The sequence below is a fragment of the Chenopodium album genome, chromosome 20 (assembly GCF_948465745.1).
Source record: "Chenopodium album chromosome 20, dcCheAlbu1.1, whole genome shotgun sequence".
In the NCBI taxonomy this organism is placed as follows: Eukaryota; Viridiplantae; Streptophyta; class Magnoliopsida; order Caryophyllales; family Amaranthaceae; genus Chenopodium; species Chenopodium album.
Genome location: NC_137853.1, coordinates 14,748,184 through 14,768,458, shown reverse-complemented (window position 1 = coordinate 14,768,458; position 20,275 = coordinate 14,748,184). Strand labels below are relative to the sequence as shown.

At 43.8% G+C, this 20,275-nt stretch overlaps 60 non-coding genes and 1 pseudogene across 60 annotated transcripts; all 61 read right to left on the bottom strand.

Moving 5' to 3' along the window:
* Positions 1 to 822: 822 nt before the first annotated feature.
* On the bottom strand, positions 823 to 941 carry LOC145599721 (5S ribosomal RNA). Its single transcript, XR_014103990.1, has one exon. It is a non-coding gene; the product is annotated as a 5S ribosomal RNA (ribosomal RNA).
* A 200-nt stretch (positions 942 to 1,141) lies between these two features.
* On the bottom strand, positions 1,142 to 1,260 carry LOC145599535 (5S ribosomal RNA). Its single transcript, XR_014103800.1, has one exon. It is a non-coding gene; the product is annotated as a 5S ribosomal RNA (ribosomal RNA).
* A 200-nt stretch (positions 1,261 to 1,460) lies between these two features.
* LOC145599676 (5S ribosomal RNA) lies at positions 1,461 to 1,579 on the bottom strand. The gene has a single exon (XR_014103946.1). It is a non-coding gene; the product is annotated as a 5S ribosomal RNA (ribosomal RNA).
* A 200-nt stretch (positions 1,580 to 1,779) lies between these two features.
* On the bottom strand, positions 1,780 to 1,898 carry LOC145599533 (5S ribosomal RNA). Its single transcript, XR_014103798.1, has one exon. It is a non-coding gene; the product is annotated as a 5S ribosomal RNA (ribosomal RNA).
* A 202-nt stretch (positions 1,899 to 2,100) lies between these two features.
* LOC145599532 (5S ribosomal RNA) lies at positions 2,101 to 2,219 on the bottom strand. The gene has a single exon (XR_014103797.1). It is a non-coding gene; the product is annotated as a 5S ribosomal RNA (ribosomal RNA).
* Positions 2,220 to 2,419: 200 nt separating this feature from the next.
* LOC145599531 (5S ribosomal RNA) lies at positions 2,420 to 2,538 on the bottom strand. Its single transcript, XR_014103796.1, has one exon. It is a non-coding gene; the product is annotated as a 5S ribosomal RNA (ribosomal RNA).
* Positions 2,539 to 2,738: 200 nt separating this feature from the next.
* LOC145599530 (5S ribosomal RNA) lies at positions 2,739 to 2,857 on the bottom strand. Its single transcript, XR_014103795.1, has one exon. It is a non-coding gene; the product is annotated as a 5S ribosomal RNA (ribosomal RNA).
* A 200-nt stretch (positions 2,858 to 3,057) lies between these two features.
* LOC145599528 (5S ribosomal RNA) lies at positions 3,058 to 3,176 on the bottom strand. The gene has a single exon (XR_014103793.1). It is a non-coding gene; the product is annotated as a 5S ribosomal RNA (ribosomal RNA).
* Positions 3,177 to 3,376: 200 nt separating this feature from the next.
* LOC145599527 (5S ribosomal RNA) lies at positions 3,377 to 3,495 on the bottom strand. The gene has a single exon (XR_014103792.1). It is a non-coding gene; the product is annotated as a 5S ribosomal RNA (ribosomal RNA).
* Positions 3,496 to 3,695: 200 nt separating this feature from the next.
* LOC145599526 (5S ribosomal RNA) lies at positions 3,696 to 3,814 on the bottom strand. The gene has a single exon (XR_014103791.1). It is a non-coding gene; the product is annotated as a 5S ribosomal RNA (ribosomal RNA).
* Positions 3,815 to 4,014: 200 nt separating this feature from the next.
* LOC145599525 (5S ribosomal RNA) lies at positions 4,015 to 4,133 on the bottom strand. Its single transcript, XR_014103790.1, has one exon. It is a non-coding gene; the product is annotated as a 5S ribosomal RNA (ribosomal RNA).
* A 200-nt stretch (positions 4,134 to 4,333) lies between these two features.
* Positions 4,334 to 4,452, bottom strand: LOC145599524 (5S ribosomal RNA). Its single transcript, XR_014103789.1, has one exon. It is a non-coding gene; the product is annotated as a 5S ribosomal RNA (ribosomal RNA).
* A 200-nt stretch (positions 4,453 to 4,652) lies between these two features.
* Positions 4,653 to 4,771, bottom strand: LOC145599997 (5S ribosomal RNA). Its single transcript, XR_014104233.1, has one exon. It is a non-coding gene; the product is annotated as a 5S ribosomal RNA (ribosomal RNA).
* Positions 4,772 to 4,971: 200 nt separating this feature from the next.
* LOC145599996 (5S ribosomal RNA) lies at positions 4,972 to 5,090 on the bottom strand. Its single transcript, XR_014104232.1, has one exon. It is a non-coding gene; the product is annotated as a 5S ribosomal RNA (ribosomal RNA).
* Positions 5,091 to 5,290: 200 nt separating this feature from the next.
* On the bottom strand, positions 5,291 to 5,409 carry LOC145599995 (5S ribosomal RNA). The gene has a single exon (XR_014104231.1). It is a non-coding gene; the product is annotated as a 5S ribosomal RNA (ribosomal RNA).
* Positions 5,410 to 5,611: 202 nt separating this feature from the next.
* LOC145599994 (5S ribosomal RNA) lies at positions 5,612 to 5,730 on the bottom strand. The gene has a single exon (XR_014104230.1). It is a non-coding gene; the product is annotated as a 5S ribosomal RNA (ribosomal RNA).
* A 200-nt stretch (positions 5,731 to 5,930) lies between these two features.
* Positions 5,931 to 6,049, bottom strand: LOC145599982 (5S ribosomal RNA). Its single transcript, XR_014104222.1, has one exon. It is a non-coding gene; the product is annotated as a 5S ribosomal RNA (ribosomal RNA).
* A 200-nt stretch (positions 6,050 to 6,249) lies between these two features.
* LOC145599769 (5S ribosomal RNA) lies at positions 6,250 to 6,368 on the bottom strand. Its single transcript, XR_014104036.1, has one exon. It is a non-coding gene; the product is annotated as a 5S ribosomal RNA (ribosomal RNA).
* A 200-nt stretch (positions 6,369 to 6,568) lies between these two features.
* LOC145599970 (5S ribosomal RNA) lies at positions 6,569 to 6,687 on the bottom strand. The gene has a single exon (XR_014104210.1). It is a non-coding gene; the product is annotated as a 5S ribosomal RNA (ribosomal RNA).
* Positions 6,688 to 6,887: 200 nt separating this feature from the next.
* Positions 6,888 to 7,006, bottom strand: LOC145599958 (5S ribosomal RNA). Its single transcript, XR_014104199.1, has one exon. It is a non-coding gene; the product is annotated as a 5S ribosomal RNA (ribosomal RNA).
* Positions 7,007 to 7,206: 200 nt separating this feature from the next.
* LOC145599947 (5S ribosomal RNA) lies at positions 7,207 to 7,325 on the bottom strand. The gene has a single exon (XR_014104190.1). It is a non-coding gene; the product is annotated as a 5S ribosomal RNA (ribosomal RNA).
* A 200-nt stretch (positions 7,326 to 7,525) lies between these two features.
* LOC145599810 (5S ribosomal RNA) lies at positions 7,526 to 7,652 on the bottom strand (annotated as a pseudogene).
* Positions 7,653 to 7,852: 200 nt separating this feature from the next.
* LOC145599936 (5S ribosomal RNA) lies at positions 7,853 to 7,971 on the bottom strand. The gene has a single exon (XR_014104181.1). It is a non-coding gene; the product is annotated as a 5S ribosomal RNA (ribosomal RNA).
* A 200-nt stretch (positions 7,972 to 8,171) lies between these two features.
* LOC145599924 (5S ribosomal RNA) lies at positions 8,172 to 8,290 on the bottom strand. The gene has a single exon (XR_014104171.1). It is a non-coding gene; the product is annotated as a 5S ribosomal RNA (ribosomal RNA).
* A 200-nt stretch (positions 8,291 to 8,490) lies between these two features.
* On the bottom strand, positions 8,491 to 8,609 carry LOC145599913 (5S ribosomal RNA). The gene has a single exon (XR_014104160.1). It is a non-coding gene; the product is annotated as a 5S ribosomal RNA (ribosomal RNA).
* A 200-nt stretch (positions 8,610 to 8,809) lies between these two features.
* Positions 8,810 to 8,928, bottom strand: LOC145599902 (5S ribosomal RNA). Its single transcript, XR_014104149.1, has one exon. It is a non-coding gene; the product is annotated as a 5S ribosomal RNA (ribosomal RNA).
* A 200-nt stretch (positions 8,929 to 9,128) lies between these two features.
* LOC145599889 (5S ribosomal RNA) lies at positions 9,129 to 9,247 on the bottom strand. The gene has a single exon (XR_014104140.1). It is a non-coding gene; the product is annotated as a 5S ribosomal RNA (ribosomal RNA).
* Positions 9,248 to 9,447: 200 nt separating this feature from the next.
* Positions 9,448 to 9,566, bottom strand: LOC145599878 (5S ribosomal RNA). The gene has a single exon (XR_014104132.1). It is a non-coding gene; the product is annotated as a 5S ribosomal RNA (ribosomal RNA).
* A 200-nt stretch (positions 9,567 to 9,766) lies between these two features.
* On the bottom strand, positions 9,767 to 9,885 carry LOC145599866 (5S ribosomal RNA). The gene has a single exon (XR_014104121.1). It is a non-coding gene; the product is annotated as a 5S ribosomal RNA (ribosomal RNA).
* A 200-nt stretch (positions 9,886 to 10,085) lies between these two features.
* Positions 10,086 to 10,204, bottom strand: LOC145599853 (5S ribosomal RNA). The gene has a single exon (XR_014104109.1). It is a non-coding gene; the product is annotated as a 5S ribosomal RNA (ribosomal RNA).
* Positions 10,205 to 10,404: 200 nt separating this feature from the next.
* Positions 10,405 to 10,523, bottom strand: LOC145599842 (5S ribosomal RNA). The gene has a single exon (XR_014104099.1). It is a non-coding gene; the product is annotated as a 5S ribosomal RNA (ribosomal RNA).
* A 200-nt stretch (positions 10,524 to 10,723) lies between these two features.
* Positions 10,724 to 10,842, bottom strand: LOC145599830 (5S ribosomal RNA). The gene has a single exon (XR_014104091.1). It is a non-coding gene; the product is annotated as a 5S ribosomal RNA (ribosomal RNA).
* A 200-nt stretch (positions 10,843 to 11,042) lies between these two features.
* On the bottom strand, positions 11,043 to 11,161 carry LOC145599825 (5S ribosomal RNA). The gene has a single exon (XR_014104086.1). It is a non-coding gene; the product is annotated as a 5S ribosomal RNA (ribosomal RNA).
* A 200-nt stretch (positions 11,162 to 11,361) lies between these two features.
* On the bottom strand, positions 11,362 to 11,480 carry LOC145599815 (5S ribosomal RNA). The gene has a single exon (XR_014104081.1). It is a non-coding gene; the product is annotated as a 5S ribosomal RNA (ribosomal RNA).
* Positions 11,481 to 11,680: 200 nt separating this feature from the next.
* Positions 11,681 to 11,799, bottom strand: LOC145599803 (5S ribosomal RNA). The gene has a single exon (XR_014104070.1). It is a non-coding gene; the product is annotated as a 5S ribosomal RNA (ribosomal RNA).
* A 200-nt stretch (positions 11,800 to 11,999) lies between these two features.
* On the bottom strand, positions 12,000 to 12,118 carry LOC145599792 (5S ribosomal RNA). Its single transcript, XR_014104059.1, has one exon. It is a non-coding gene; the product is annotated as a 5S ribosomal RNA (ribosomal RNA).
* Positions 12,119 to 12,318: 200 nt separating this feature from the next.
* On the bottom strand, positions 12,319 to 12,437 carry LOC145599781 (5S ribosomal RNA). Its single transcript, XR_014104048.1, has one exon. It is a non-coding gene; the product is annotated as a 5S ribosomal RNA (ribosomal RNA).
* Positions 12,438 to 12,637: 200 nt separating this feature from the next.
* On the bottom strand, positions 12,638 to 12,756 carry LOC145599770 (5S ribosomal RNA). The gene has a single exon (XR_014104037.1). It is a non-coding gene; the product is annotated as a 5S ribosomal RNA (ribosomal RNA).
* Positions 12,757 to 12,956: 200 nt separating this feature from the next.
* On the bottom strand, positions 12,957 to 13,075 carry LOC145599759 (5S ribosomal RNA). The gene has a single exon (XR_014104026.1). It is a non-coding gene; the product is annotated as a 5S ribosomal RNA (ribosomal RNA).
* A 200-nt stretch (positions 13,076 to 13,275) lies between these two features.
* Positions 13,276 to 13,394, bottom strand: LOC145599747 (5S ribosomal RNA). Its single transcript, XR_014104014.1, has one exon. It is a non-coding gene; the product is annotated as a 5S ribosomal RNA (ribosomal RNA).
* A 200-nt stretch (positions 13,395 to 13,594) lies between these two features.
* On the bottom strand, positions 13,595 to 13,713 carry LOC145599735 (5S ribosomal RNA). Its single transcript, XR_014104003.1, has one exon. It is a non-coding gene; the product is annotated as a 5S ribosomal RNA (ribosomal RNA).
* A 200-nt stretch (positions 13,714 to 13,913) lies between these two features.
* On the bottom strand, positions 13,914 to 14,032 carry LOC145599779 (5S ribosomal RNA). The gene has a single exon (XR_014104046.1). It is a non-coding gene; the product is annotated as a 5S ribosomal RNA (ribosomal RNA).
* Positions 14,033 to 14,232: 200 nt separating this feature from the next.
* LOC145599723 (5S ribosomal RNA) lies at positions 14,233 to 14,351 on the bottom strand. Its single transcript, XR_014103992.1, has one exon. It is a non-coding gene; the product is annotated as a 5S ribosomal RNA (ribosomal RNA).
* Positions 14,352 to 14,551: 200 nt separating this feature from the next.
* On the bottom strand, positions 14,552 to 14,670 carry LOC145599711 (5S ribosomal RNA). Its single transcript, XR_014103981.1, has one exon. It is a non-coding gene; the product is annotated as a 5S ribosomal RNA (ribosomal RNA).
* A 200-nt stretch (positions 14,671 to 14,870) lies between these two features.
* LOC145599778 (5S ribosomal RNA) lies at positions 14,871 to 14,989 on the bottom strand. The gene has a single exon (XR_014104045.1). It is a non-coding gene; the product is annotated as a 5S ribosomal RNA (ribosomal RNA).
* Positions 14,990 to 15,189: 200 nt separating this feature from the next.
* Positions 15,190 to 15,308, bottom strand: LOC145599700 (5S ribosomal RNA). Its single transcript, XR_014103970.1, has one exon. It is a non-coding gene; the product is annotated as a 5S ribosomal RNA (ribosomal RNA).
* A 200-nt stretch (positions 15,309 to 15,508) lies between these two features.
* LOC145599689 (5S ribosomal RNA) lies at positions 15,509 to 15,627 on the bottom strand. Its single transcript, XR_014103959.1, has one exon. It is a non-coding gene; the product is annotated as a 5S ribosomal RNA (ribosomal RNA).
* Positions 15,628 to 15,827: 200 nt separating this feature from the next.
* Positions 15,828 to 15,946, bottom strand: LOC145599677 (5S ribosomal RNA). The gene has a single exon (XR_014103947.1). It is a non-coding gene; the product is annotated as a 5S ribosomal RNA (ribosomal RNA).
* A 200-nt stretch (positions 15,947 to 16,146) lies between these two features.
* Positions 16,147 to 16,265, bottom strand: LOC145599666 (5S ribosomal RNA). The gene has a single exon (XR_014103935.1). It is a non-coding gene; the product is annotated as a 5S ribosomal RNA (ribosomal RNA).
* Positions 16,266 to 16,465: 200 nt separating this feature from the next.
* LOC145599655 (5S ribosomal RNA) lies at positions 16,466 to 16,584 on the bottom strand. The gene has a single exon (XR_014103924.1). It is a non-coding gene; the product is annotated as a 5S ribosomal RNA (ribosomal RNA).
* Positions 16,585 to 16,784: 200 nt separating this feature from the next.
* On the bottom strand, positions 16,785 to 16,903 carry LOC145599644 (5S ribosomal RNA). The gene has a single exon (XR_014103913.1). It is a non-coding gene; the product is annotated as a 5S ribosomal RNA (ribosomal RNA).
* Positions 16,904 to 17,103: 200 nt separating this feature from the next.
* LOC145599777 (5S ribosomal RNA) lies at positions 17,104 to 17,222 on the bottom strand. The gene has a single exon (XR_014104044.1). It is a non-coding gene; the product is annotated as a 5S ribosomal RNA (ribosomal RNA).
* A 200-nt stretch (positions 17,223 to 17,422) lies between these two features.
* Positions 17,423 to 17,541, bottom strand: LOC145599631 (5S ribosomal RNA). The gene has a single exon (XR_014103901.1). It is a non-coding gene; the product is annotated as a 5S ribosomal RNA (ribosomal RNA).
* Positions 17,542 to 17,741: 200 nt separating this feature from the next.
* Positions 17,742 to 17,860, bottom strand: LOC145599619 (5S ribosomal RNA). Its single transcript, XR_014103890.1, has one exon. It is a non-coding gene; the product is annotated as a 5S ribosomal RNA (ribosomal RNA).
* Positions 17,861 to 18,060: 200 nt separating this feature from the next.
* Positions 18,061 to 18,179, bottom strand: LOC145599776 (5S ribosomal RNA). Its single transcript, XR_014104043.1, has one exon. It is a non-coding gene; the product is annotated as a 5S ribosomal RNA (ribosomal RNA).
* A 200-nt stretch (positions 18,180 to 18,379) lies between these two features.
* LOC145599608 (5S ribosomal RNA) lies at positions 18,380 to 18,498 on the bottom strand. The gene has a single exon (XR_014103879.1). It is a non-coding gene; the product is annotated as a 5S ribosomal RNA (ribosomal RNA).
* Positions 18,499 to 18,698: 200 nt separating this feature from the next.
* On the bottom strand, positions 18,699 to 18,817 carry LOC145599597 (5S ribosomal RNA). The gene has a single exon (XR_014103868.1). It is a non-coding gene; the product is annotated as a 5S ribosomal RNA (ribosomal RNA).
* A 200-nt stretch (positions 18,818 to 19,017) lies between these two features.
* LOC145599586 (5S ribosomal RNA) lies at positions 19,018 to 19,136 on the bottom strand. The gene has a single exon (XR_014103857.1). It is a non-coding gene; the product is annotated as a 5S ribosomal RNA (ribosomal RNA).
* A 200-nt stretch (positions 19,137 to 19,336) lies between these two features.
* LOC145599574 (5S ribosomal RNA) lies at positions 19,337 to 19,455 on the bottom strand. Its single transcript, XR_014103844.1, has one exon. It is a non-coding gene; the product is annotated as a 5S ribosomal RNA (ribosomal RNA).
* Positions 19,456 to 19,655: 200 nt separating this feature from the next.
* On the bottom strand, positions 19,656 to 19,774 carry LOC145599563 (5S ribosomal RNA). Its single transcript, XR_014103831.1, has one exon. It is a non-coding gene; the product is annotated as a 5S ribosomal RNA (ribosomal RNA).
* A 200-nt stretch (positions 19,775 to 19,974) lies between these two features.
* LOC145599552 (5S ribosomal RNA) lies at positions 19,975 to 20,093 on the bottom strand. The gene has a single exon (XR_014103818.1). It is a non-coding gene; the product is annotated as a 5S ribosomal RNA (ribosomal RNA).
* Between the last annotated feature and the right edge of the window lie 182 nt (positions 20,094 to 20,275).

Genomic DNA, 20,275 nt, shown 5'->3' with positions numbered 1-20,275 from the left:
ACATTCACAATCTCCTTGCCACATAGCAACTTCAGCCTTATCAACCTATCGTTCTTCCGATAGACCTCGATAACCTCTTTTGCCAACCTCTCATCGAGAACCACACCAACTCCGTTCCTAGCTCCACCATTCCTTGTTCTGTGGCTCGTTTCTTGCCCAACATACCATACCTTATACCCCAAAACCAAGCCTCGAGCTCCTTCTCCTGTCCATCTTGTCTCTTGGAGGCACATGATGTTCACGCGTCGTCTTTTCATTACTTCTACCAATTCTGCTGATTTTCCCGTAAGAGACCCCACATTCCAAGAACCAATCCGCAAACTAAATTCTTTTCTCCCACGCTCCCTCCTGATCCCAACTCCAAGCCCTTGATTATTTGACACCACAATTGGGCAATATGGCGCGTCGCTTCTGGGCGACGACCTAGCAACCCTTACATACTTATCACTGCACCCGGGTCTGGGAAGTGCAGCGCGTCGCTCAGTAGGGAACGCCCCAATGGCACGCCCTTGCTCATTTGACACCACACTCGGGCAATGTGGCGCGTCGCTTCTGGGCGACGACCTAGCAACCCTTGCATACTTATCACTACACCCGGGTCTAGGAAGTGCAGCGCGTCGCTGAGTAGGGAACGCCCCCACGAAAATATCTGTTTGGCTCATGTCATGGGATGTGACGAAGTTTTATACTGGCTGTCACTGGCCTACCGTAACCCTCCTCCTTTATCCAGGCTTGGGACTGGCAGCGGGAAACCCACTGGCAGCGGGAAACCCATCTCAAAGTAACCAAAAACGAAAAAAAATTCCAAATTTGGCAAAAAAAGGGGTGCAACACGAAGACTTCCCAGGAGGTCACCCATCCTAGTACTACTCTCGCCCAAGCACGCTTAACTGCGGAGTTCTGATGGGATCCGGTGCATTAGTGCTGGTATGATCGCACCCATTTACTTATCGCTCTAACTTGTATTTATACTCTTTCCCGCCTCCGGTTTCTTTCGAAATGCCGTAACTTTGTGCCCGATCGTCCGAATTAAATATTTTTTTTTCCGAATTGGTTATTTTTTCTAGATCTACGCGCCTCAAACCATTTCCCATCTCAAAGTAACCAAAAACGAAAAAAAATTCCAAATTTGGCAAAAAAAGGGGTGCAACACGAGGACTTCCCAGGAGGTCACCCATCCTAGTACTACTCTCGCCCAAGCACGCTTAACTGCGGAGTTCTGATGGGATCCGGTGCATTAGTGCTGGTATGATCGCACCCATTTACTTATCGCTCTAACTTGTATTTATACTCTTTCCCGCCTCCGGTTTCTTTCGAAATGCCGTAACTTTGTGCCCGATCGTCCGAATTAAATATTTTTTTTTCCGAATTGGTTATTTTTTCTAGATCTACGCGCCTCAAACCATTTCCCATCTCAAAGTAACCAAAAACGAAAAAAAATTCCAACTTTGGCAAAAAAAGGGGTGCAACACGAGGACTTCCCAGGAGGTCACCCATCCTAGTACTACTCTCGCCCAAGCACGCTTAACTCCGGAGTTCTGATGGGATCCGGTGCATTAGTGCTGGTATGATCGCACCCATTTACTTATCGCTCTAACTTGTATTTATACTCTTTCCCGCCTCCGGTTTCTTTCGAAATGCCGTAACTTTGTGCCCGATCGTCCGAATTAAATATTTTTTTTTCCGAATTGGTTATTTTTTCTAGATCTACGCGCCTCAAACCATTTCCCATCTCAAAGTAACCAAAAACGAAAAAAAATTCCAAATTTGGCAAAAAAAGGGGTGCAACACGAGGACTTCCCAGGAGGTCACCCATCCTAGTACTACTCTCGCCCAAGCACGCTTAACTGCGGAGTTCTGATGGGATCCGGTGCATTAGTGCTGGTATGATCGCACCCATTTACTTATCGCTCTAACTTGTATTTATACTCTTTCCCGCCTCCGGTTTCTTTCGAAATGCCGTAACTTTGTGCCCGATCGTCCGAATTAAATATTTTTTTTTTTCCGAATTGGTTATTTTTTCTAGATCTACGCGCCTCAAACCATTTCCCATCTCAAAGTAACCAAAAACGAAAAAAAATTCCAAATTTGGCAAAAAAAGGGGTGCAACACGAGGACTTCCCAGGAGGTCACCCATCCTAGTACTACTCTCGCCCAAGCACGCTTAACTGCGGAGTTCTGATGGGATCCGGTGCATTAGTGCTGGTATGATCGCACCCATTTACTTATCGCTCTAACTTGTATTTATACTCTTTCCCGCCTCCGGTTTCTTTCGAAATGCCGTAACTTTGTGCCCGATCGTCCGAATTAAATATTTTTTTTTCCGAATTGGTTATTTTTTCTAGATCTACGCGCCTCAAACCATTTCCCATCTCAAAGTAACCAAAAACGAAAAAAAATTCCAAATTTGGCAAAAAAAGGGGTGCAACACGAGGACTTCCCAGGAGGTCACCCATCCTAGTACTACTCTCGCCCAAGCACGCTTAACTGCGGAGTTCTGATGGGATCCGGTGCATTAGTGCTGGTATGATCGCACCCATTTACTTATCGCTCTAACTTGTATTTATACTCTTTCCCGCCTCCGGTTTCTTTCGAAATGCCGTAACTTTGTGCCCGATTGTCCGAATTAAATATTTTTTTTTCCGAATTGGTTATTTTTTCTAGATCTACGCGCCTCAAACCATTTCCCATCTCAAAGTAACCAAAAACGAAAAAAAATTCCAAATTTGGCAAAAAAAGGGGTGCAACACGAGGACTTCCCAGGAGGTCACCCATCCTAGTACTACTCTCGCCCAAGCACGCTTAACTGCGGAGTTCTGATGGGATCCGGTGCATTAGTGCTGGTATGATCGCACCCATTTACTTATCGCTCTAACTTGTATTTATACTCTTTCCCGCCTCCGGTTTCTTTCGAAATGCCGTAACTTTGTGCCCGATCGTCCGAATTAAATATTTTTTTTTCCGAATTGGTTATTTTTTCTAGATCTACGCGCCTCAAACCATTTCCCATCTCAAAGTAACCAAAAACGAAAAAAAATTCCAAATTTGGCAAAAAAAGGGGTGCAACACGAGGACTTCCCAGGAGGTCACCCATCCTAGTACTACTCTCGCCCAAGCACGCTTAACTGCGGAGTTCTGATGGGATCCGGTGCATTAGTGCTGGTATGATCGCACCCATTTACTTATCGCTCTAACTTGTATTTATACTCTTTCCCGCCTCCGGTTTCTTTCGAAATGCCGTAACTTTGTGCCCGATCGTCCGAATTAAATATTTTTTTTTCCGAATTGGTTATTTTTTCTAGATCTACGCGCCTCAAGCCATTTCCCATCTCAAAGTAACCAAAAACGAAAAAAAATTCCAAATTTGGCAAAAAAAGGGGTGCAACACGAGGACTTCCCAGGAGGTCACCCATCCTAGTACTACTCTCGCCCAAGCACGCTTAACTGCGGAGTTCTGATGGGATCCGGTGCATTAGTGCTGGTATGATCGCACCCATTTACTTATCGCTCTAACTTGTATTTATACTCTTTCCCGCCTCCGGTTTCTTTCGAAATGCCGTAACTTTGTGCCCGATCGTCCGAATTAAATATTTTTTTTTCCGAATTGGTTATTTTTTCTAGATCTACGCGCCTCAAACCATTTCCCATCTCAAAGTAACCAAAAACGAAAAAAAATTCCAAATTTGGCAAAAAAAGGGGTGCAACACGAGGACTTCCCAGGAGGTCACCCATCCTAGTACTACTCTCGCCCAAGCACGCTTAACTGCGGAGTTCTGATGGGATCCGGTGCATTAGTGCTGGTATGATCGCACCCATTTACTTATCGCTCTAACTTGTATTTATACTCTTTCCCGCCTCCGGTTTCTTTCGAAATGCCGTAACTTTGTGCCCGATCGTCCGAATTAAATATTTTTTTTTCCGAATTGGTTATTTTTTCTAGATCTACGCGCCTCAAGCCATTTCCCATCTCAAAGTAACCAAAAACGAAAAAAAATTCCAAATTTGGCAAAAAAAGGGGTGCAACACGAGGACTTCCCAGGAGGTCACCCATCCTAGTACTACTCTCGCCCAAGCACGCTTAACTGCGGAGTTCTGATGGGATCCGGTGCATTAGTGCTGGTATGATCGCACCCATTTACTTATCGCTCTAACTTGTATTTATACTCTTTCCCGCCTCCGGTTTCTTTCGAAATGCCGTAACTTTGTGCCCGATCGTCCGAATTAAATATTTTTTTTTCCGAATTGGTTATTTTTTCTAGATCTACGCGCCTCAAACCATTTCCCATCTCAAAGTAACCAAAAACGAAAAAAAATTCCAAATTTGGCAAAAAAAGGGGTGCAACACGAGGACTTCCCAGGAGGTCACCCATCCTAGTACTACTCTCGCCCAAGCACGCTTAACTGCGGAGTTCTGATGGGATCCGGTGCATTAGTGCTGGTATGATCGCACCCATTTACTTATCGCTCTAACTTGTATTTATACTCTTTCCCGCCTCCGGTTTCTTTCGAAAGGCCGTAACTTTGTGCCCGATCGTCCGAATTAAATATTTTTTTTTCCGAATTGGTTATTTTTTCTAGATCTACGCGCCTCAAACCATTTCCCATCTCAAAGTAACCAAAAACGAAAAAAAATTCCAAATTTGGCAAAAAAAGGGGTGCAACACGAGGACTTCCCAGGAGGTCACCCATCCTAGTACTACTCTCGCCCAAGCACGCTTAACTGCGGAGTTCTGATGGGATCCGGTGCATTAGTGCTGGTATGATCGCACCCATTTACTTATCGCTCTAACTTGTATTTATACTCTTTCCCGCCTCCGGTTTCTTTCGAAATGCCGTAACTTTGTGCCCGATCGTCCGAATTAAATATTTTTTTTTCCGAATTGGTTATTTTTTCTAGATCTACGCGCCTCAAACCATTTCCCATCTCAAAGTAACCAAAAACGAAAAAAAATTCCAAATTTGGCAAAAAAAGGGGTGCAACACGAGGACTTCCCAGGAGGTCACCCATCCTAGTACTACTCTCGCCCAAGCACGCTTAACTGCGGAGTTCTGATGGGATCCGGTGCATTAGTGCTGGTATGATCGCACCCATTTACTTATCGCTCTAACTTGTATTTATACTCTTTCCCGCCTCCGGTTTCTTTCGAAATGCCGTAACTTTGTGCCCGATCGTCCGAATTAAATATTTTTTTTTCCGAATTGGTTATTTTTTCTAGATCTACGCGCCTCAAACCATTTCCCATCTCAAAGTAACCAAAAACGAAAAAAAATTCCAAATTTGGCAAAAAAAGGGGTGCAACACGAGGACTTCCCAGGAGGTCACCCATCCTAGTACTACTCTCGCCCAAGCACGCTTAACTGCGGAGTTCTGATGGGATCCGGTGCATTAGTGCTGGTATGATCGCACCCATTTACTTATCGCTCTAACTTGTATTTATACTCTTTCCCGCCTCCGGTTTCTTTCGAAATGCCGTAACTTTGTGCCCGATCGTCCGAATTAAATATTTTTTTTTTTCCGAATTGGTTATTTTTTCTAGATCTACGCGCCTCAAACCATTTCCCATCTCAAAGTAACCAAAAACGAAAAAAAATTCCAAATTTGGCAAAAAAAGGGGTGCAACACGAGGACTTCCCAGGAGGTCACCCATCCTAGTACTACTCTCGCCCAAGCACGCTTAACTGCGGAGTTCTGATGGGATCCGGTGCATTAGTGCTGGTATGATCGCACCCATTTACTTATCGCTCTAACTTGTATTTATACTCTTTCCCGCCTCCGGTTTCTTTCGAAATGCCGTAACTTTGTGCCCGATCGTCCGAATTAAATATTTTTTTTTCCGAATTGGTTATTTTTTCTAGATCTACGCGCCTCAAACCATTTCCCATCTCAAAGTAACCAAAAACGAAAAAAAATTCCAAATTTGGCAAAAAAAGGGGTGCAACACGAGGACTTCCCAGGAGGTCACCCATCCTAGTACTACTCTCGCCCAAGCACGCTTAACTGCGGAGTTCTGATGGGATCCGGTGCATTAGTGCTGGTATGATCGCACCCATTTACTTATCGCTCTAACTTGTATTTATACTCTTTCCCGCCTCCGGTTTCTTTCGAAATGCCGTAACTTTGTGCCCGATCGTCCGAATTAAATATTTTTTTTTCCGAATTGGTTATTTTTTCTAGATCTACGCGCCTCAAACCATTTCCCATCTCAAAGTAACCAAAAACGAAAAAAAATTCCAAATTTGGCAAAAAAAGGGGTGCAACACGAGGACTTCCCAGGAGGTCACCCATCCTAGTACTACTCTCTCCCAAGCACGCTTAACTGCGGAGTTCTGATGGGATCCGGTGCATTAGTGCTGGTATGATCGCACCCATTTACTTATCGCTCTAACTTGTATTTATACTCTTTCCCGCCTCCGGTTTCTTTCGAAATGCCGTAACTTTGTGCCCGATCGTCCGAATTAAATATTTTTTTTTCCGAATTGGTTATTTTTTCTAGATCTACGCGCCTCAAACCATTTCCCATCTCAAAGTAACCAAAAACGAAAAAAAATTCCAAATTTGGCAAAAAAAGGGGTGCAACACGAGGACTTCCCAGGAGGTCACCCATCCTAGTACTACTCTCGCCCAAGCACGCTTAACTGCGGAGTTCTGATGGGATCCGGTGCATTAGTGCTGGTATGATCGCACCCATTTACTTATCGCTCTAACTTGTATTTATACTCTTTCCCGCCTCCGGTTTCTTTCGAAATGCCGTAACTTTGTGCCCGATCGTCCGAATTAAATATTTTTTTTTCCGAATTGGTTATTTTTTCTAGATCTACGCGCCTCAAACCATTTCCCATCTCAAAGTAACCAAAAACGAAAAAAAATTCCAAATTTGGCAAAAAAAGGGGTGCAACACGAGGACTTCCCAGGAGGTCACCCATCCTAGTACTACTCTCGCCCAAGCACGCTTAACTGCGGAGTTCTGATGGGATCCGGTGCATTAGTGCTGGTATGATCGCACCCATTTACTTATCGCTCTAACTTGTATTTATACTCTTTCCCGCCTCCGGTTTCTTTCGAAATGCCGTAACTTTGTGCCCGATCGTCCGAATTAAATATTTTTTTTTCCGAATTGGTTATTTTTTCTAGATCTACGCGCCTCAAACCATTTCCCATCTCAAAGTAACCAAAAACGAAAAAAAATTCCAAATTTGGCAAAAAAAGGGGTGCAACACGAGGACTTCCCAGGAGGTCACCCATCCTAGTACTACTCTCGCCCAAGCACGCTTAACTGCGGAGTTCTGATGGGATCCGGTGCATTAGTGCTGGTATGATCGCACCCATTTACTTATCGCTCTAACTTGTATTTATACTCTTTCCCGCCTCCGGTTTCTTTCGAAATGCCGTAACTTTGTGCCCGATCGTCCGAATTAAATATTTTTTTTTCCGAATTGGTTATTTTTTCTAGATCTACGCGCCTCAAACCATTTCCCATCTCAAAGTAACCAAAAACGAAAAAAAATTCCAAATTTGGCAAAAAAAGGGGTGCAACACGAGGACTTCCCAGGAGGTCACCCATCCTAGTACTACTCTCGCCCTCTCGCCCAAGCACGCTTAACTGCGGAGTTCTGATGGGATCCGGTGCATTAGTGCTGGTATGATCGCACCCATTTACTTATCGCTCTAACTTGTATTTATACTCTTTCCCGCCTCCGGTTTCTTTCGAAATGCCGTAACTTTGTGCCCGATCGCCCGAATTAAATATTTTTTTTTCCGAATTGGTTATTTTTTCTAGATCTACGCGCCTCAAACCATTTCCCATCTCAAAGTAACCAAAAACGAAAAAAAATTCCAAATTTGGCAAAAAAAGGGGTGCAACACGAGGACTTCCCAGGAGGTCACCCATCCTAGTACTACTCTCGCCCAAGCACGCTTAACTGCGGAGTTCTGATGGGATCCGGTGCATTAGTGCTGGTATGATCGCACCCATTTACTTATCGCTCTAACTTGTATTTATACTCTTTCCCGCCTCCGGTTTCTTTCGAAATGCCGTAACTTTGTGCCCGATCGCCCGAATTAAATATTTTTTTTTCCGAATTGGTTATTTTTTCTAGATCTACGCGCCTCAAACCATTTCCCATCTCAAAGTAACCAAAAACGAAAAAAAATTCCAAATTTGGCAAAAAAAGGGGTGCAACACGAGGACTTCCCAGGAGGTCACCCATCCTAGTACTACTCTCGCCCAAGCACGCTTAACTGCGGAGTTCTGATGGGATCCGGTGCATTAGTGCTGGTATGATCGCACCCATTTACTTATCGCTCTAACTTGTATTTATACTCTTTCCCGCCTCCGGTTTCTTTCGAAATGCCGTAACTTTGTGCCCGATCGCCCGAATTAAATATTTTTTTTTCCGAATTGGTTATTTTTTCTAGATCTACGCGCCTCAAACCATTTCCCATCTCAAAGTAACCAAAAACGAAAAAAAATTCCAAATTTGGCAAAAAAAGGGGTGCAACACGAGGACTTCCCAGGAGGTCACCCATCCTAGTACTACTCTCGCCCAAGCACGCTTAACTGCGGAGTTCTGATGGGATCCGGTGCATTAGTGCTGGTATGATCGCACCCATTTACTTATCGCTCTAACTTGTATTTATACTCTTTCCCGCCTCCGGTTTCTTTCGAAATGCCGTAACTTTGTGCCCGATCGCCCGAATTAAATATTTTTTTTTCCGAATTGGTTATTTTTTCTAGATCTACGCGCCTCAAACCATTTCCCATCTCAAAGTAACCAAAAACGAAAAAAAATTCCAAATTTGGCAAAAAAAGGGGTGCAACACGAGGACTTCCCAGGAGGTCACCCATCCTAGTACTACTCTCGCCCAAGCACGCTTAACTGCGGAGTTCTGATGGGATCCGGTGCATTAGTGCTGGTATGATCGCACCCATTTACTTATCGCTCTAACTTGTATTTATACTCTTTCCCGCCTCCGGTTTCTTTCGAAATGCCGTAACTTTGTGCCCGATCGCCCGAATTAAATATTTTTTTTTCCGAATTGGTTATTTTTTCTAGATCTACGCGCCTCAAACCATTTCCCATCTCAAAGTAACCAAAAACGAAAAAAAATTCCAAATTTGGCAAAAAAAGGGGTGCAACACGAGGACTTCCCAGGAGGTCACCCATCCTAGTACTACTCTCGCCCAAGCACGCTTAACTGCGGAGTTCTGATGGGATCCGGTGCATTAGTGCTGGTATGATCGCACCCATTTACTTATCGCTCTAACTTGTATTTATACTCTTTCCCGCCTCCGGTTTCTTTCGAAATGCCGTAACTTTGTGCCCGATCGCCCGAATTAAATATTTTTTTTTCCGAATTGGTTATTTTTTCTAGATCTACGCGCCTCAAACCATTTCCCATCTCAAAGTAACCAAAAACGAAAAAAAATTCCAAATTTGGCAAAAAAAGGGGTGCAACACGAGGACTTCCCAGGAGGTCACCCATCCTAGTACTACTCTCGCCCAAGCACGCTTAACTGCGGAGTTCTGATGGGATCCGGTGCATTAGTGCTGGTATGATCGCACCCATTTACTTATCGCTCTAACTTGTATTTATACTCTTTCCCGCCTCCGGTTTCTTTCGAAATGCCGTAACTTTGTGCCCGATCGCCCGAATTAAATATTTTTTTTTCCGAATTGGTTATTTTTTCTAGATCTACGCGCCTCAAACCATTTCCCATCTCAAAGTAACCAAAAACGAAAAAAAATTCCAAATTTGGCAAAAAAAGGGGTGCAACACGAGGACTTCCCAGGAGGTCACCCATCCTAGTACTACTCTCGCCCAAGCACGCTTAACTGCGGAGTTCTGATGGGATCCGGTGCATTAGTGCTGGTATGATCGCACCCATTTACTTATCGCTCTAACTTGTATTTATACTCTTTCCCGCCTCCGGTTTCTTTCGAAATGCCGTAACTTTGTGCCCGATCGCCCGAATTAAATATTTTTTTTTCCGAATTGGTTATTTTTTCTAGATCTACGCGCCTCAAACCATTTCCCATCTCAAAGTAACCAAAAACGAAAAAAAATTCCAAATTTGGCAAAAAAAGGGGTGCAACACGAGGACTTCCCAGGAGGTCACCCATCCTAGTACTACTCTCGCCCAAGCACGCTTAACTGCGGAGTTCTGATGGGATCCGGTGCATTAGTGCTGGTATGATCGCACCCATTTACTTATCGCTCTAACTTGTATTTATACTCTTTCCCGCCTCCGGTTTCTTTCGAAATGCCGTAACTTTGTGCCCGATCGCCCGAATTAAATATTTTTTTTTCCGAATTGGTTATTTTTTCTAGATCTACGCGCCTCAAACCATTTCCCATCTCAAAGTAACCAAAAACGAAAAAAAATTCCAAATTTGGCAAAAAAAGGGGTGCAACACGAGGACTTCCCAGGAGGTCACCCATCCTAGTACTACTCTCGCCCAAGCACGCTTAACTGCGGAGTTCTGATGGGATCCGGTGCATTAGTGCTGGTATGATCGCACCCATTTACTTATCGCTCTAACTTGTATTTATACTCTTTCCCGCCTCCGGTTTCTTTCGAAATGCCGTAACTTTGTGCCCGATCGCCCGAATTAAATATTTTTTTTTCCGAATTGGTTATTTTTTCTAGATCTACGCGCCTCAAACCATTTCCCATCTCAAAGTAACCAAAAACGAAAAAAAATTCCAAATTTGGCAAAAAAAGGGGTGCAACACGAGGACTTCCCAGGAGGTCACCCATCCTAGTACTACTCTCGCCCAAGCACGCTTAACTGCGGAGTTCTGATGGGATCCGGTGCATTAGTGCTGGTATGATCGCACCCATTTACTTATCGCTCTAACTTGTATTTATACTCTTTCCCGCCTCCGGTTTCTTTCGAAATGCCGTAACTTTGTGCCCGATCGCCCGAATTAAATATTTTTTTTTCCGAATTGGTTATTTTTTCTAGATCTACGCGCCTCAAACCATTTCCCATCTCAAAGTAACCAAAAACGAAAAAAAATTCCAAATTTGGCAAAAAAAGGGGTGCAACACGAGGACTTCCCAGGAGGTCACCCATCCTAGTACTACTCTCGCCCAAGCACGCTTAACTGCGGAGTTCTGATGGGATCCGGTGCATTAGTGCTGGTATGATCGCACCCATTTACTTATCGCTCTAACTTGTATTTATACTCTTTCCCGCCTCCGGTTTCTTTCGAAATGCCGTAACTTTGTGCCCGATCGCCCGAATTAAATATTTTTTTTTCCGAATTGGTTATTTTTTCTAGATCTACGCGCCTCAAACCATTTCCCATCTCAAAGTAACCAAAAACGAAAAAAAATTCCAAATTTGGCAAAAAAAGGGGTGCAACACGAGGACTTCCCAGGAGGTCACCCATCCTAGTACTACTCTCGCCCAAGCACGCTTAACTGCGGAGTTCTGATGGGATCCGGTGCATTAGTGCTGGTATGATCGCACCCATTTACTTATCGCTCTAACTTGTATTTATACTCTTTCCCGCCTCCGGTTTCTTTCGAAATGCCGTAACTTTGTGCCCGATCGCCCGAATTAAATATTTTTTTTTCCGAATTGGTTATTTTTTCTAGATCTACGCGCCTCAAACCATTTCCCATCTCAAAGTAACCAAAAACGAAAAAAAATTCCAAATTTGGCAAAAAAAGGGGTGCAACACGAGGACTTCCCAGGAGGTCACCCATCCTAGTACTACTCTCGCCCAAGCACGCTTAACTGCGGAGTTCTGATGGGATCCGGTGCATTAGTGCTGGTATGATCGCACCCATTTACTTATCGCTCTAACTTGTATTTATACTCTTTCCCGCCTCCGGTTTCTTTCGAAATGCCGTAACTTTGTGCCCGATCGCCCGAATTAAATATTTTTTTTTCCGAATTGGTTATTTTTTCTAGATCTACGCGCCTCAAACCATTTCCCATCTCAAAGTAACCAAAAACGAAAAAAAATTCCAAATTTGGCAAAAAAAGGGGTGCAACACGAGGACTTCCCAGGAGGTCACCCATCCTAGTACTACTCTCGCCCAAGCACGCTTAACTGCGGAGTTCTGATGGGATCCGGTGCATTAGTGCTGGTATGATCGCACCCATTTACTTATCGCTCTAACTTGTATTTATACTCTTTCCCGCCTCCGGTTTCTTTCGAAATGCCGTAACTTTGTGCCCGATCGCCCGAATTAAATATTTTTTTTTCCGAATTGGTTATTTTTTCTAGATCTACGCGCCTCAAACCATTTCCCATCTCAAAGTAACCAAAAACGAAAAAAAATTCCAAATTTGGCAAAAAAAGGGGTGCAACACGAGGACTTCCCAGGAGGTCACCCATCCTAGTACTACTCTCGCCCAAGCACGCTTAACTGCGGAGTTCTGATGGGATCCGGTGCATTAGTGCTGGTATGATCGCACCCATTTACTTATCGCTCTAACTTGTATTTATACTCTTTCCCGCCTCCGGTTTCTTTCGAAATGCCGTAACTTTGTGCCCGATCGCCCGAATTAAATATTTTTTTTTCCGAATTGGTTATTTTTTCTAGATCTACGCGCCTCAAACCATTTCCCATCTCAAAGTAACCAAAAACGAAAAAAAATTCCAAATTTGGCAAAAAAAGGGGTGCAACACGAGGACTTCCCAGGAGGTCACCCATCCTAGTACTACTCTCGCCCAAGCACGCTTAACTGCGGAGTTCTGATGGGATCCGGTGCATTAGTGCTGGTATGATCGCACCCATTTACTTATCGCTCTAACTTGTATTTATACTCTTTCCCGCCTCCGGTTTCTTTCGAAATGCCGTAACTTTGTGCCCGATCGCCCGAATTAAATATTTTTTTTTCCGAATTGGTTATTTTTTCTAGATCTACGCGCCTCAAACCATTTCCCATCTCAAAGTAACCAAAAACGAAAAAAAATTCCAAATTTGGCAAAAAAAGGGGTGCAACACGAGGACTTCCCAGGAGGTCACCCATCCTAGTACTACTCTCGCCCAAGCACGCTTAACTGCGGAGTTCTGATGGGATCCGGTGCATTAGTGCTGGTATGATCGCACCCATTTACTTATCGCTCTAACTTGTATTTATACTCTTTCCCGCCTCCGGTTTCTTTCGAAATGCCGTAACTTTGTGCCCGATCGCCCGAATTAAATATTTTTTTTTCCGAATTGGTTATTTTTTCTAGATCTACGCGCCTCAAACCATTTCCCATCTCAAAGTAACCAAAAACGAAAAAAAATTCCAAATTTGGCAAAAAAAGGGGTGCAACACGAGGACTTCCCAGGAGGTCACCCATCCTAGTACTACTCTCGCCCAAGCACGCTTAACTGCGGAGTTCTGATGGGATCCGGTGCATTAGTGCTGGTATGATCGCACCCATTTACTTATCGCTCTAACTTGTATTTATACTCTTTCCCGCCTCCGGTTTCTTTCGAAATGCCGTAACTTTGTGCCCGATCGCCCGAATTAAATATTTTTTTTTCCGAATTGGTTATTTTTTCTAGATCTACGCGCCTCAAACCATTTCCCATCTCAAAGTAACCAAAAACGAAAAAAAATTCCAAATTTGGCAAAAAAAGGGGTGCAACACGAGGACTTCCCAGGAGGTCACCCATCCTAGTACTACTCTCGCCCAAGCACGCTTAACTGCGGAGTTCTGATGGGATCCGGTGCATTAGTGCTGGTATGATCGCACCCATTTACTTATCGCTCTAACTTGTATTTATACTCTTTCCCGCCTCCGGTTTCTTTCGAAATGCCGTAACTTTGTGCCCGATCGCCCGAATTAAATATTTTTTTTTCCGAATTGGTTATTTTTTCTAGATCTACGCGCCTCAAACCATTTCCCATCTCAAAGTAACCAAAAACGAAAAAAAATTCCAAATTTGGCAAAAAAAGGGGTGCAACACGAGGACTTCCCAGGAGGTCACCCATCCTAGTTCTACTCTCGCCCAAGCACGCTTAACTGCGGAGTTCTGATGGGATCCGGTGCATTAGTGCTGGTATGATCGCACCCATTTACTTATCGCTCTAACTTGTATTTATACTCTTTCCCGCCTCCGGTTTCTTTCGAAATGCCGTAACTTTGTGCCCGATCGCCCGAATTAAATATTTTTTTTTCCGAATTGGTTATTTTTTCTAGATCTACGCGCCTCAAACCATTTCCCATCTCAAAGTAACCAAAAACGAAAAAAAATTCCAAATTTGGCAAAAAAAGGGGTGCAACACGAGGACTTCCCAGGAGGTCACCCATCCTAGTACTACTCTCGCCCAAGCACGCTTAACTGCGGAGTTCTGATGGGATCCGGTGCATTAGTGCTGGTATGATCGCACCCATTTACTTATCGCTCTAACTTGTATTTATACTCTTTCCCGCCTCCGGTTTCTTTCGAAATGCCGTAACTTTGTGCCCGATCGCCCGAATTAAATATTTTTTTTTCCGAATTGGTTATTTTTTCTAGATCTACGCGCCTCAAACCATTTCCCATCTCAAAGTAACCAAAAACGAAAAAAAATTCCAAATTTGGCAAAAAAAGGGGTGCAACACGAGGACTTCCCAGGAGGTCACCCATCCTAGTACTACTCTCGCCCAAGCACGCTTAACTGCGGAGTTCTGATGGGATCCGGTGCATTAGTGCTGGTATGATCGCACCCATTTACTTATCGCTCTAACTTGTATTTATACTCTTTCCCGCCTCCGGTTTCTTTCGAAATGCCGTAACTTTGTGCCCGATCGCCCGAATTAAATATTTTTTTTTCCGAATTGGTTATTTTTTCTAGATCTACGCGCCTCAAACCATTTCCCATCTCAAAGTAACCAAAAACGAAAAAAAATTCCAAATTTGGCAAAAAAAGGGGTGCAACACGAGGACTTCCCAGGAGGTCACCCATCCTAGTTCTACTCTCGCCCAAGCACGCTTAACTGCGGAGTTCTGATGGGATCCGGTGCATTAGTGCTGGTATGATCGCACCCATTTACTTATCGCTCTAACTTGTATTTATACTCTTTCCCGCCTCCGGTTTCTTTCGAAATGCCGTAACTTTGTGCCCGATCGCCCGAATTAAATATTTTTTTTTCCGAATTGGTTATTTTTTCTAGATCTACGCGCCTCAAACCATTTCCCATCTCAAAGTAACCAAAAACGAAAAAAAATTCCAAATTTGGCAAAAAAAGGGGTGCAACACGAGGACTTCCCAGGAGGTCACCCATCCTAGTACTACTCTCGCCCAAGCACGCTTAACTGCGGAGTTCTGATGGGATCCGGTGCATTAGTGCTGGTATGATCGCACCCATTTACTTATCGCTCTAACTTGTATTTATACTCTTTCCCGCCTCCGGTTTCTTTCGAAATGCCGTAACTTTGTGCCCGATCGCCCGAATTAAATATTTTTTTTTCCGAATTGGTTATTTTTTCTAGATCTACGCGCCTCAAACCATTTCCCATCTCAAAGTAACCAAAAACGAAAAAAAATTCCAAATTTGGCAAAAAAAGGGGTGCAACACGAGGACTTCCCAGGAGGTCACCCATCCTAGTACTACTCTCGCCCAAGCACGCTTAACTGCGGAGTTCTGATGGGATCCGGTGCATTAGTGCTGGTATGATCGCACCCATTTACTTATCGCTCTAACTTGTATTTATACTCTTTCCCGCCTCCGGTTTCTTTCGAAATGCCGTAACTTTGTGCCCGATCGCCCGAATTAAATATTTTTTTTTCCGAATTGGTTATTTTTTCTAGATCTACGCGCCTCAAACCATTTCCCATCTCAAAGTAACCAAAAACGAAAAAAAATTCCAAATTTGGCAAAAAAAGGGGTGCAACACGAGGACTTCCCAGGAGGTCACCCATCCTAGTACTACTCTCGCCCAAGCACGCTTAACTGCGGAGTTCTGATGGGATCCGGTGCATTAGTGCTGGTATGATCGCACCCATTTACTTATCGCTCTAACTTGTATTTATACTCTTTCCCGCCTCCGGTTTCTTTCGAAATGCCGTAACTTTGTGCCCGATCGCCCGAATTAAATATTTTTTTTTCCGAATTGGTTATTTTTTCTAGATCTACGCGCCTCAAACCATTTCCCATCTCAAAGTAACCAAAAACGAAAAAAAATTCCAAATTTGGCAAAAAAAGGGGTGCAACACGAGGACTTCCCAGGAGGTCACCCATCCTAGTACTACTCTCGCCCAAGCACGCTTAACTGCGGAGTTCTGATGGGATCCGGTGCATTAGTGCTGGTATGATCGCACCCATTTACTTATCGCTCTAACTTGTATTTATACTCTTTCCCGCCTCCGGTTTCTTTCGAAATGCCGTAACTTTGTGCCCGATCGCCCGAATTAAATATTTTTTTTTCCGAATTGGTTATTTTTTCTAGATCTACGCGCCTCAAACCATTTCCCATCTCAAAGTAACCAAAAACGAAAAAAAATTCCAAATTTGGCAAAAAAAGGGGTGCAACACGAGGACTTCCCAGGAGGTCACCCATCCTAGTACTACTCTCGCCCAAGCACGCTTAACTGCGGAGTTCTGATGGGATCCGGTGCATTAGTGCTGGTATGATCGCACCCATTTACTTATCGCTCTAACTTGTATTTATACTCTTTCCCGCCTCCGGTTTCTTTCGAAATGCCGTAACTTTGTGCCCGATCGCCCGAATTAAATATTTTTTTTTCCGAATTGGTTATTTTTTCTAGATCTACGCGCCTCAAACCATTTCCCATCTCAAAGTAACCAAAAACGAAAAAAAATTCCAAATTTGGCAAAAAAAGGGGTGCAACACGAGGACTTCCCAGGAGGTCACCCATCCTAGTACTACTCTCGCCCAAGCACGCTTAACTGCGGAGTTCTGATGGGATCCGGTGCATTAGTGCTGGTATGATCGCACCCATTTACTTATCGCTCTAACTTGTATTTATACTCTTTCCCGCCTCCGGTTTCTTTCGAAATGCCGTAACTTTGTGCCCGATCGCCCGAATTAAATATTTTTTTTTCCGAATTGGTTATTTTTTCTAGATCTACGCGCCTCAAACCATTTCCCATCTCAAAGTAACCAAAAACGAAAAAAAATTCCAAATTTGGCAAAAAAAGGGGTGCAACACGAGGACTTCCCAGGAGGTCACCCATCCTAGTTCTACTCTCGCCCAAGCACGCTTAACTGCGGAGTTCTGATGGGATCCGGTGCATTAGTGCTGGTATGATCGCACCCATTTACTTATCGCTCTAACTTGTATTTATACTCTTTCCCGCCTCCGGTTTCTTTCGAAATGCCGTAACTTTGTGCCCGATCGCCCGAATTAAATATTTTTTTTTCCGAATTGGTTATTTTTTCTAGATCTACGCGCCTCAAACCATTTCCCATCTCAAAGTAACCAAAAACGAAAAAAAATTCCAAATTTGGCAAAAAAAGGGGTGCAACACGAGGACTTCCCAGGAGGTCACCCATCCTAGTACTACTCTCGCCCAAGCACGCTTAACTGCGGAGTTCTGATGGGATCCGGTGCATTAGTGCTGGTATGATCGCACCCATTTACTTATCGCTCTAACTTGTATTTATACTCTTTCCCGCCTCCGGTTTCTTTCGAAATGCCGTAACTTTGTGCCCGATCGCCCGAATTAAATATTTTTTTTTCCGAATTGGTTATTTTTTCTAGATCTACGCGCCTCAAACCATTTCCCATCTCAAAGTAACCAAAAACGAAAAAAAATTCCAAATTTGGCAAAAAAAGGGGTGCAACACGAGGACTTCCCAGGAGGTCACCCATCCTAGTACTACTCTCGCCCAAGCACGCTTAACTGCGGAGTTCTGATGGGATCCGGTGCATTAGTGCTGGTATGATCGCACCCATTTACTTATCGCTCTAACTTGTATTTATACTCTTTCCCGCCTCCGGTTTCTTTCGAAATGCCGTAACTTTGTGCCCGATCGCCCGAATTAAATATTTTTTTTTCCGAATTGGTTATTTTTTCTAGATCTACGCGCCTCAAACCATTTCCCATCTCAAAGTAACCAAAAACGAAAAAAAATTCCAAATTTGGCAAAAAAAGGGGTGCAACACGAGGACTTCCCAGGAGGTCACCCATCCTAGTTCTACTCTCGCCCAAGCACGCTTAACTGCGGAGTTCTGATGGGATCCGGTGCATTAGTGCTGGTATGATCGCACCCATTTACTTATCGCTCTAACTTGTATTTATACTCTTTCCCGCCTCCGGTTTCTTTCGAAATGCCGTAACTTTGTGCCCGATCGCCCGAATTAAATATTTTTTTTTCCGAATTGGTTATTTTTTCTAGATCTACGCGCCTCAAACCATTTCCCATCTCAAAGTAACCAAAAACGAAAAAAAATTCCAAATTTGGCAAAAAAAGGGGTGCAACACGAGGACTTCCCAGGAGGTCACCCATCCTAGTACTACTCTCGCCCAAGCACGCTTAACTGCGGAGTTCTGATGGGATCCGGTGCATTAGTGCTGGTATGATCGCACCCATTTACTTATCGCTCTAACTTGTATTTATACTCTTTCCCGCCTCCGGTTTCTTTCGAAATGCCGTAACTTTGTGCCCGATCGCCCGAATTAAATATTTTTTTTTCCGAATTGGTTATTTTTTCTAGATCTACGCGCCTCAAACCATTTCCCATCTCAAAGTAACCAAAAACGAAAAAAAATTCCAAATTTGGCAAAAAAAGGGGTGCAACACGAGGACTTCCCAGGAGGTCACCCATCCTAGTACTACTCTCGCCCAAGCACGCTTAACTGCGGAGTTCTGATGGGATCCGGTGCATTAGTGCTGGTATGATCGCACCCATTTACTTATCGCTCTAACTTGTATTTATACTCTTTCCCGCCTCCGGTTTCTTTCGAAATGCCGTAACTTTGTGCCCGATCGCCCGAATTAAATATTTTTTTTTCCGAATTGGTTATTTTTTCTAGATCTACGCGCCTCAAACCATTTCCCATCTCAAAGTAACCAAAAACGAAAAAAAATTCCAAATTTGGCAAAAAAAGGGGTGCAACACGAGGACTTCCCAGGAGGTCACCCATCCTAGTACTACTCTCGCCCAAGCACGCTTAACTGCGGAGTTCTGATGGGATCCGGTGCATTAGTGCTGGTATGATCGCACCCATTTACTTATCGCTCTAACTTGTATTTATACTCTTTCCCGCCTCCGGTTTCTTTCGAAATGCCGTAACTTTGTGCCCGATCGCCCGAATTAAATATTTTTTTTTCCGAATTGGTTATTTTTTCTAGATCTACGCGCCTCAAACCATTTCCCATCTCAAAGTAACCAAAAACGAAAAAAAATTCCAAATTTGGCAAAAAAAGGGGTGCAACACGAGGACTTCCCAGGAGGTCACCCATCCTAGTACTACTCTCGCCCAAGCACGCTTAACTGCGGAGTTCTGATGGGATCCGGTGCATTAGTGCTGGTATGATCGCACCCATTTACTTATCGCTCTAACTTGTATTTATACTCTTTCCCGCCTCCGGTTTCTTTCGAAATGCCGTAACTTTGTGCCCGATCGCCCGAATTAAATATTTTTTTTTCCGAATTGGTTATTTTTTCTAGATCTACGCGCCTCAAACCATTTCCCATCTCAAAGTAACCAAAAACGAAAAAAAATTCCAAATTTGGCAAAAAAAGGGGTGCAACACGAGGACTTCCCAGGAGGTCACCCATCCTAGTACTACTCTCGCCCAAGCACGCTTAACTGCGGAGTTCTGATGGGATCCGGTGCATTAGTGCTGGTATGATCGCACCCATTTACTTATCGCTCTAACTTGTATTTATACTCTTTCCCGCCTCCGGTTTCTTTCGAAATGCCGTAACTTTGTGCCCGATCGCCCGAATTAAATATTTTTTTTTCCGAATTGGTTATTTTTTCTAGATCTACGCGCCTCAAACCATTTCCCATCTCAAAGTAACCAAAAACGAAAAAAAATTCCAAATTTGGCAAAAAAAGGGGTGCAACACGAGGACTTCCCAGGAGGTCACCCATCCTAGTACTACTCTCGCCCAAGCACGCTTAACTGCGGAGTTCTGATGGGATCCGGTGCATTAGTGCTGGTATGATCGCACCCATTTACTTATCGCTCTAACTTGTATTTATACTCTTTCCCGCCTCCGGTTTCTTTCGAAATGCCGTAACTTTGTGCCCGATCGCCCGAATTAAATATTTTTTTTTCCGAATTGGTTATTTTTTCTAGATCTACGCGCCTCAAACCATTTCCCATCTCAAAGTAACCAAAAACGAAAAAAAATT